Source organism: Pholcus phalangioides, unplaced genomic scaffold (genome assembly GCF_987345545.1).
Source record: "Pholcus phalangioides strain wild (caught in Gottingen) unplaced genomic scaffold, Ppha-v1.0 ptg000010l_1, whole genome shotgun sequence".
In the NCBI taxonomy this organism is placed as follows: domain Eukaryota; kingdom Metazoa; phylum Arthropoda; class Arachnida; order Araneae; family Pholcidae; genus Pholcus; species Pholcus phalangioides.
The window spans coordinates 28,271,710-28,280,547 of NW_028301603.1; positions in this window are offsets into that span (position 1 = coordinate 28,271,710).

An 8,838-nucleotide genomic window follows, 5' to 3' on the forward strand; every position below is an offset into this window, starting at 1 on the left:
TTTTAAGGAAGGAAAAAAAACAAGAAGTCAGAGCACTCGTCCGGCAATCGAGGGACCCGGGTTCGACCCCCGATAGAGGCAAAGATGAGTTTTTTTCCTTCCTTAAAAAAGAATCAACATCTCAAATAATAAATATCTTCACAACATCCAGTTTTCTGCATATCTTGTATTAACAAGTGAAGAGCGACATCATGTCATATGTACCAATTCGTTAGAAGTGCCGCAGAGGAATATGGACGAGGTGCATGCCTCTGGTTTAGTAGTTCAGCTTTGGTGGGACTACCTGACTTCGGCACTTCAGAACTGATCTAGCCTAGAAAATTAGGACAGTCCCCCCTTGACAAAGTTACTGCAACCAGTTCTGATAATGGGCCCTGGGCTCTATCCTTATTTTTTTTTTTTCACGCTATAAATTAACTGTAGAAGGATCCTCATTTAATATCTGGCTTGAAGCCAGCGAAAGATTTCAATCTAGGGCTCCCGACGCAGGATGCAGGGGCTATGGGGGAATAGACAGGAGGCGCCGAAATTCGAGATCTCAAATAGAGATTCGTCTCGAGCCGCCCCTGATAGCTTACATTCTTGTCTTTGGTATTGCGGTCTTAGGCCCTGCCTATTTATTTTCTCAAGTTTTCTCAACATCTCCGTTGTCGAGGTATGACTCAAAAGCATGACGTCGTATAGGAATTTTCACTGTGTGAAATTTTTAAAAATTTTGGAGGCGTAATTAAAGTCTACGCTGCCGCCCCGTACAACCTGTCACCCCTTGCACCCTCGCTTAAGCCGCCCCTCAGGGAATTTATAGTTTGAGAAAACAAAAAAATCCTAAAAATCATCTCGGGCTGTCAGTCCCGCCCTTGTGGGGGACCATGATGTCAGAAAATTATGATGCCCCACGAACGTCTCGATGAAAGCATGAGGAGAATTGGTGCCTAAATTCACTATATGGCTTTATCTGATGTAGCTTGCCCCCCACCCTCAACCCTAATTTTGTAAAAATGGACTAAGCGGCACATTTACAAATCGCTTAAATAACCCCGTGGCACAATTCCAGAGCATTTAAGTGGCCCGTGGCACATTTTCAGATCACTGAAGGCCTCAAAGATCACTTTCATATTCAAAGATCACCTAAGTAACCCGCGACACAGTTACAGAACACTTAAACGATCCGTGGCACATTTAGAGATCCCTTGAGGCACAGTCTTGGAGCACTTAAGCGGCCTCCAGTGCAGTTCTACATCATTCAAGTTACCCGCGGAACATTCCCAGATTACTTAGGTGATCCGTGGTATAATTACGGATCACTTGAGTGATGCGTGGCACAGTTCCAGAGTACTTAAGCGGCCCGGAAACATTTCCAGAGCACTTGAAGGATCCGTGAAACATTTAGAAATCCCTAAAGTGGCTCTGTAAAGGACTTATCAATAGGGGGAATGTTAGTTCAGGTGTCCAATAAGTATCGAAAGGTTTCTTTCCGTTTTTGGCGCACCGAATATGTCATTAAGAATATTTCATATCTTCATAAAGGGTGGTTGATGACGTAAGCATCATCCAAACCCCCCCCCCTTTCCCCCTTGTCATCAAAGTCGGAACCCCCCCCCCCCAATCGATGCTGACGTAATACATGAATGACCCCTAACATCAAAATCTGATAATTTGCATGACCAGTTAGAAGTACAGTGAAACCTCCCAACAACGGACACTGACGGGACCGAGCAATTATTACGTTATTTCAAGGTTACCGATGTTAAGAAGTTCAGTATTTCTGAAAAATGGATGAAATTTTTTGGTTGCTTCTAAAATTATAACAACCCATGCTATATGACTCCGTGTTTCCCAAAGTGGGCAATATCACCCCCTGGTGGCCGATACAACCTACTGATTTAACATAGGATCTTATGGGTTTACTTGAGTTGGGGGGCGATGAGAGAAAAAGTTTTGGAAACTATGCTATAAATAATTGCGACCATCTTTCCCAACAGCCGAATTAGTAAATAGGGGGGGGGGAAAGGGACAGCCCCGTAAAATACAGAACGATCCAATGAGCCTACACAATAAACCGCCGTTCCCGACTTGTATCCGTTAACTACCCTAAAGCCCCGTTTATATGTGCAATAAAATATCCCGGGAAGTTAACCCATAACAGGGATTTTCGCTACAACCCGTTCACATCGCGTTTAGTTTATGCCGGTATTCATGGCCCCCCCACATCTTGGAGTAAGACCCCTAGGCTGGAATCTTTTGCGTGCCCTCCCCCCGCCAAGACTTTCACGGGCCTCTTTATGATGGATTTATAGCGTGAAAAAACAAAATAATAAAAATCGTCCCGGGCCCCAGGGCTGGAGCCTTGCCAGCCCACCCCTTGTGGGGGCAATGCAGGTAATCCCCCTCTTCTTTCCGGAAGTCATCCTTGGATACGTAGGTTGCCCAGGGTTCAAGATGGCTGACGAAGGAGCTTACAGTAGTTTTCGCGGCACAAAGGATTATGGGAGAAGAGGTCGGAGTCACCCACCATTATTCCGCAACAAAGATGGGACTTTTTTGACGGATCTTCGTCCCTCCTTTTTTTCCCCATGAGGAAAAAAAGTTGCAATGCAGGTAATAATCACCAAAGCTACCCCCATTCTTGCACATGTAAACGAGGCTCAAGTTCAGTGAGCTTCCTTCTTGTGGAGGCTCTAATGCAGGGCCGTCTGAACATTTGAAGTCTACAGGTAAAGTGGTGTTCTGGGACTCGCATATTTTTGCAGGAAGTGACAGTCAATACACTTGTGTGTATATATTGCCTACTTACATAATACCAGGGCTCATCATCTAAGCCCTTCTATGGGCATGAGCTCCTTGATGGGTTACATGCGCTGAGATGGTCCAGGTTCTACGGGCAGCTCCGCTGGATTCTGAAGGTAGTCACATGTGAGCACTTGGAAGTTTCATAATAAAACAGTTCCAGCCAGCTAAATATTGATAAATATTTTGATTTCATTAACCTTTGATTACGTATATTTAAAACCGGGACGAACGAAGTCCGAAAGCACTTTTCGCATGGGCGGATATACGGGGGGGGGGGGGCACATGGTGGTCATTGTCCCTTGGAGCCGACTGATATAATGCATATGTATATATATATGAATTAACAACATCATTGTCATGCCCCCCTCCCACAGACTTTCAAGTCTACCTCCTATGACTTTTCGAGACTTTTCTATGACTTTATGGAAAAATGGACTCACCTTACACGAACCTATTGATGTGCACGTATATAGTGATTAGTATTTTGATCATTTCTGTCCACCATGGTCATTTTCTGGACGCAAGGGCTGACCGGCACCTACAATTTATTGCCGATTCCGAATGGCAGCGTTCGACATTTTTGCTCTTTTATACTCACCGAGAGGTTGGTGCACTAACGTCTCGGTGTGGGAATCCCTGCCGTAACAAACTGAGGTTATTTTGTCACACCGTTTCTGCTGCACCTCCGCGTCAGGAAAGTTTCTGACCAGGTCGAATCGAGTATCGAACTCGAGATACCTCTAAACATCCTTTGGGACTTTAGGTGAGTATCTAACCTACCTGAGCTATATACCACGCCCTCATTAATCTTTACTCGTATCTGACTGTATTTCCACATCGGTTAAGCTAGGGCCACACTCGTGTCCAGCCTGGCCCAATACATTCCAAGGTTGGTCATAGGCAAGTATTGTAGTCTCTCTACCATTGGCAATGATCGTCAAATATTTGAAGTTAAAAGGTAGTGGAAGGCTGGTTGAAGAGAATGATCAGTGCTGAAGAGATCAGTGTGATCAGTGCCAAGATTCGGAGTCAAAGTGGAAACTTCGAATAATTGAGATTTTGCGTCGAATAAATGAATTATTTTAACATTAAAATGTATGGGAACCAATTGCGACCAAAGACAAAAGACGTATAAACGAGGTTATACTGTACTCGAAAGCATGTACTACTGTCTAGTGTGCTACTACTGATACTGATTACTTTAGCTATGTTCATTGTTTTTATATAATCTCGAATACTTCACCAAACACCAACTCTGGCCACATCGATATTTTGCAATTTACTGTCATTAATGAGATGGGCTGGAAATGAAGGCGCTGTCTATCGGTAGTCGCCTGAAGCTCGTTAGGGAAAATAACTTAACTCTATCCTCCCTTGGGTTTTGAATCTGGGACCGGTAGACGTGCATCTTACTACCACGCCATTCAGGTGCAGCATCCATATAATGACCTCGAGATAAAAACATGCAATAGTCATATCTTCTTGCCGTTGCAGGGGGTGCTCGAGGAGCTCGAGAGGATGGTGAACCAGCAGAGTGTAACCGACGACATCATCATAATCGATAGCGTCGAGAACGAGGAGGACGTGGATTCCTCTGAGTCTGTAAAGGAGACGAAAGCCGCGGGGCTCTTGGAGGACGCAAGCGCGGAGTCCTCGGATGCTAGGGTATGAATCTGTGTGTCGATTTCTAACAGACAATATTCAATGACGCCAAGAATAATGTCGTAATCGGTGTAAGAGAAATCAAAAGTGATGTTCCAAATCAGCGATTCATAGCCTTTCTGTATCACCCTTCCCTGGAAATGCATATAATGTATTACTTGCATACCCCCTGGTCATGGGCGGAGATACGGGGGGGGGGGCCCAGAGTCAAAGGTGGAGTCGACAGATCTAATGTATATGCGTATATATGAAATGACATCATCCATCATCGTGCTCCCCTCAGACTTCCAAGTCTATCTCCGCCTATGCCCCTGGTATGCTGTCGTAACTTATGCATTCTCTATTAATTTGCTCATTTTTCGGTCATTATTTCCTCGGGTACCATTAAACTGCCGGTCACATAACACAGGTTGGAAACTACTGTTTTAACCCTTTAGGCGGCACAGCAGAAATCACTAAATCTTCTTCAAAAATGTCATATCCTTTTTATTTGAGTAGACTTTTCTTCTGATTTTAAGCAGGTGCAAATTAAAGACAAGTGAGATGTGGGAAACAGGTGTAAGGAAAAGTATTTCATATTGAGAAATCAACTTTATAAAATATCTGGGCCATTTAAGGGGACGAGATATTTCGTCAATGCGACTTAAAGGATAAAATGGCACCATTAAAGAAATTTAAGTAATTACACGAGATAAAAATGGTACGTTTTATGCTTTACATTTCAGTCGGTCCGAAGTGTCAGCTTCAGCGATCGTCTTAGCACCTGCTACTTCGTAAGTAAATAAGCATTTATATACATTTATATAAGCAATCTCTGTCGCTCGCTCTAGAGATTAATTAAGCAATAACCATTACTGGTGTTGAGGGGGGAATGACCAGACATCCCGATTTGAAGGACCAGTTCCTGGAGGCAGACGTTGTGTCGGGAGGGGCGATTTATTGCGTTGGTTCGTTGGATAGTCCCGTATTTTATGGGACAGACAAATTTTTCCCTTGTTATTTGCGGTTCTTGGGAGGGATGATCAACCCCCCCCCCTCTGTATCAACGCCTGCCTGAAGAACATTGGCGTACGCAAAGGGCCCTCCCCATTTGAGCCAAGATTATAGCGTTATTTGCAGGAAAAAACAAACCCCCCCCCCAGAAGGAAAAAATCTGAAATCCCTCCCCCCTCGAGAAAATTCTGCATGTGTGGTGTAGCAGTAGTAGGTAGGGCCTCCAAAAAAATGGCTCGGGGATCCATGATGTTCTTAAGTTAGCCACCTCGTTGGGCAATTTGCCTGTTGTGGCGTTGTACTTGTATTTGTATTTTATGTACAATGTAGACATCTCTTAGGAAAGAAACAGCTTCAACCCATTTCATCTAATCATCCTATGTACACTGCTGGCCACCCAAATTGCAACACCAAGAAAGACAAGAGATATCGCAACAATATTTATTTTGTAGATAACATGTTGACCAAGCATCAAATGATTAAATTTATAGACTTCTGTGAAGTGTGGTTCCCGCCAAAATCAGTAGCCAGAGTAGCCGCCATTGTTGGAGATCACCGCTGCCACACGCCTCGGCATTGATTCAAAGAGACTTTGGATGTGTTCTTGGGGTACAGCAGACCAAGCAGCTTCCACGCGTTGCCAAAGTTGATCTGGTGTGGCAGCTGGGGATGTAATCTGGGTCAATCTTTGAGCAACCATGGACCACATGTTTTCTATCGGCGAAAGATCCGGAGAGCGAGCTGGCCAGGGAAACAATTCAATCTGGCGATTGACGAAGAACCTTTGGATAATGCGTGCCACGTGTGGTCGCGCATTATCCTGTTAAAATATGGCTGTGGGCAAGCCCTGAAGGTAAGGAAGGACAACTGGCTCCAACACCTCGGAGATGTAGCGCTGGCTTTTTAAAGTACCGGCAATGCGTACTAGAGGAGTGCGAGAGTGATATCCAATACCGCCCCATACCATAATACCCGGTGCAGGACCAGTGTGGCGGTGCATAACGCAGCTGTTCAGCATCCTCTCTCCACGGTGTCTCCAGACTCGAATCCGACCATCGTGGTGTTGCAGACAGAAGCGTGACTCGTCAGTAAAGACAATTTCATTCCATTGTGCCGTCCACATTCTTCTTTCATCGCACCATTGGCGGCGGAGACGTCTGTGGTTCTGCGTCAAGGGTAGACGAAGCAATGGACGTCTTGCGGACAGACCACTCTGCTGTAAACGGCGTCGAATGGTACGCGCAGACACTGGATGATGCGGTACAGACTGAATGTGCTGTGCTATGGTTCGTGATGTGGCTGAGCGATCCGTCACTGCCATACGCCTGTCATCACGTGAAGTGGTGCACTGAGGTGGATGCGATCGAACACGTTGGTCCGTCGTACCCTCCTGCATCCAACGATCACATATCCGCATTACAGTTGTTTGGTTTCGTCCAACACGACTACCGATTTCCCTGAAAGATAATCCACAATCTCGGTAGGCCACTATCCTTCCTCTGTCGAACTCGGATACTTGATCAAAAGATGATCGCTGTTTTCTACGAGACATAATTGATCGTTTTTTTGAAAAAACCACAAGAAAAACTCAATTGCCGTACTTCCAATCGTCCAAATCTCCAAGCCTTAAATAGCGCTTTGAAGTGGCGCCACAGGCGCGCGTGATGTGCGTCTGCGCTGAAATTCTAATCATTTGCATATCTCACCTCCGCTAATGCATGTTGTAAATTTCATATTATTTGCATGCTTCCTTCAGGGTGTTGCATTTACGGTGGCCAGCAGTGTATTTGTTACATCTATTTTGCAGGCGAACCACCATCGGACGAGACTCGGCAACAGCCAGAGGTGGCTGGGGGACCACCACTCTTCTCGGGTCTCCGCTATGGCACAGATATCGAGATGATTCCGGAGCCTTTGAGCTACCGCCTCGTCGAGTGGCTCAAGCTCCAAAGGGCTCGGTGCCGTCGTCGGGTACGTAGGGGTTGCCTTACTGTAATGGGAAGATATTTCCGATGTCGTGGCAAACTGTATTCAATTATGCACTTAAGAAAAATACCAACCTCCCATGAGCAAACACGTAGCAGTGAGAAAGAGTGGTACGTCAGCAATGGCTGACAAAAATGTAAATTTTGCATCTAGATGTACAGTGAAATTGAAGGATATGTTTTCAGACATTATTGAACGAACTACAATCTTTATCAGCCGGTCCTTTGATGGAATGAGTTGGAAATACGTTGCATTCTCAAGCCTGTGACGATCACTTTGAACTTCATCCGATCCAGAGTCCCCAAGTAGTTCTTATTGCCGTAATTTCTTCAAGACTTGGAGAGCAGTTCCGAGGGGCTGCCTTATTACACAGAAATTCATTGGTTATCTTATCATAACGTTTTAAATTTTTTTCTTTTTGTTTGTACCGTCAAACAAGGTAAAACTTTCTACAAATGAAAGATCAAAATGTTTCATTGCTTAATAAGATACAAGTGCTATAATTATCTATAAATATCTTAATTTATATATTACAGGACATTTGAATGAGTTAAATATCCAACTTCAAGGAAAATGCCAGCTAATAATATATGATTTTCATGCACTTGAAAGTTTATGTGTAAATTGAATTTCCTCAAAAGCCATTTAGACGAGAATATTGTCGTCTAAATAACCATTCATTCAACTTACTTAACCTACCAGGTAGGTAGGTAGAATTAATTAACTATATGGTTAAAAAACTTCTTTCACTTCCATTCCAATTGAGCATTTTTTTTAATGTTTACATCAACTTTAATTGCTGGTTAACAAATTTTTGTTATAAATTAACAGATTTTTAATAGTTGGTGGCCCACTTGAGAGATAATTTTGAAGCAAATGGCCCAAGGTTCAGATAATGATGCCAGTGTGTATACATATACAGTGAAATGTTGCTACAACGGTACTCGATATAACGATAAAACCCCGTATAACGACATTTTTTTCAAATCTTGTTTTTAATTCCCAAGACTACAGATGTTGGGGTGGGAAATGAAATGCCTGCCGTGATCCCGGCGCCCCCTTGCCATATATAGCACTGCTGTTTATACAATACAATATACAGGGTACCGCCCAAAAACTGCACCACGTGGTCCTTGTGAAAAACTAATACGCAGAAGAATTTTCCGGGGGGGGGGGAGGTTGGATGCGACGAATATTTTGGGAGTTATAACCAAGGTAACTAGAGGGAGCAGGCGGATCTGGTGCCCCGGGCGCTGGACCGGGGGGGGGGATTTGTTCCGAATTTCCATAGTGTTGCAATTGTTTCTTTCATTAATTCTGAATTTTCATGGGTTTCCAGAATTATTTTTTTCATTAGTTCTGAATTTACATGGGTGCTGGAATTGTTTCTTTCATTTGTCCTGAATT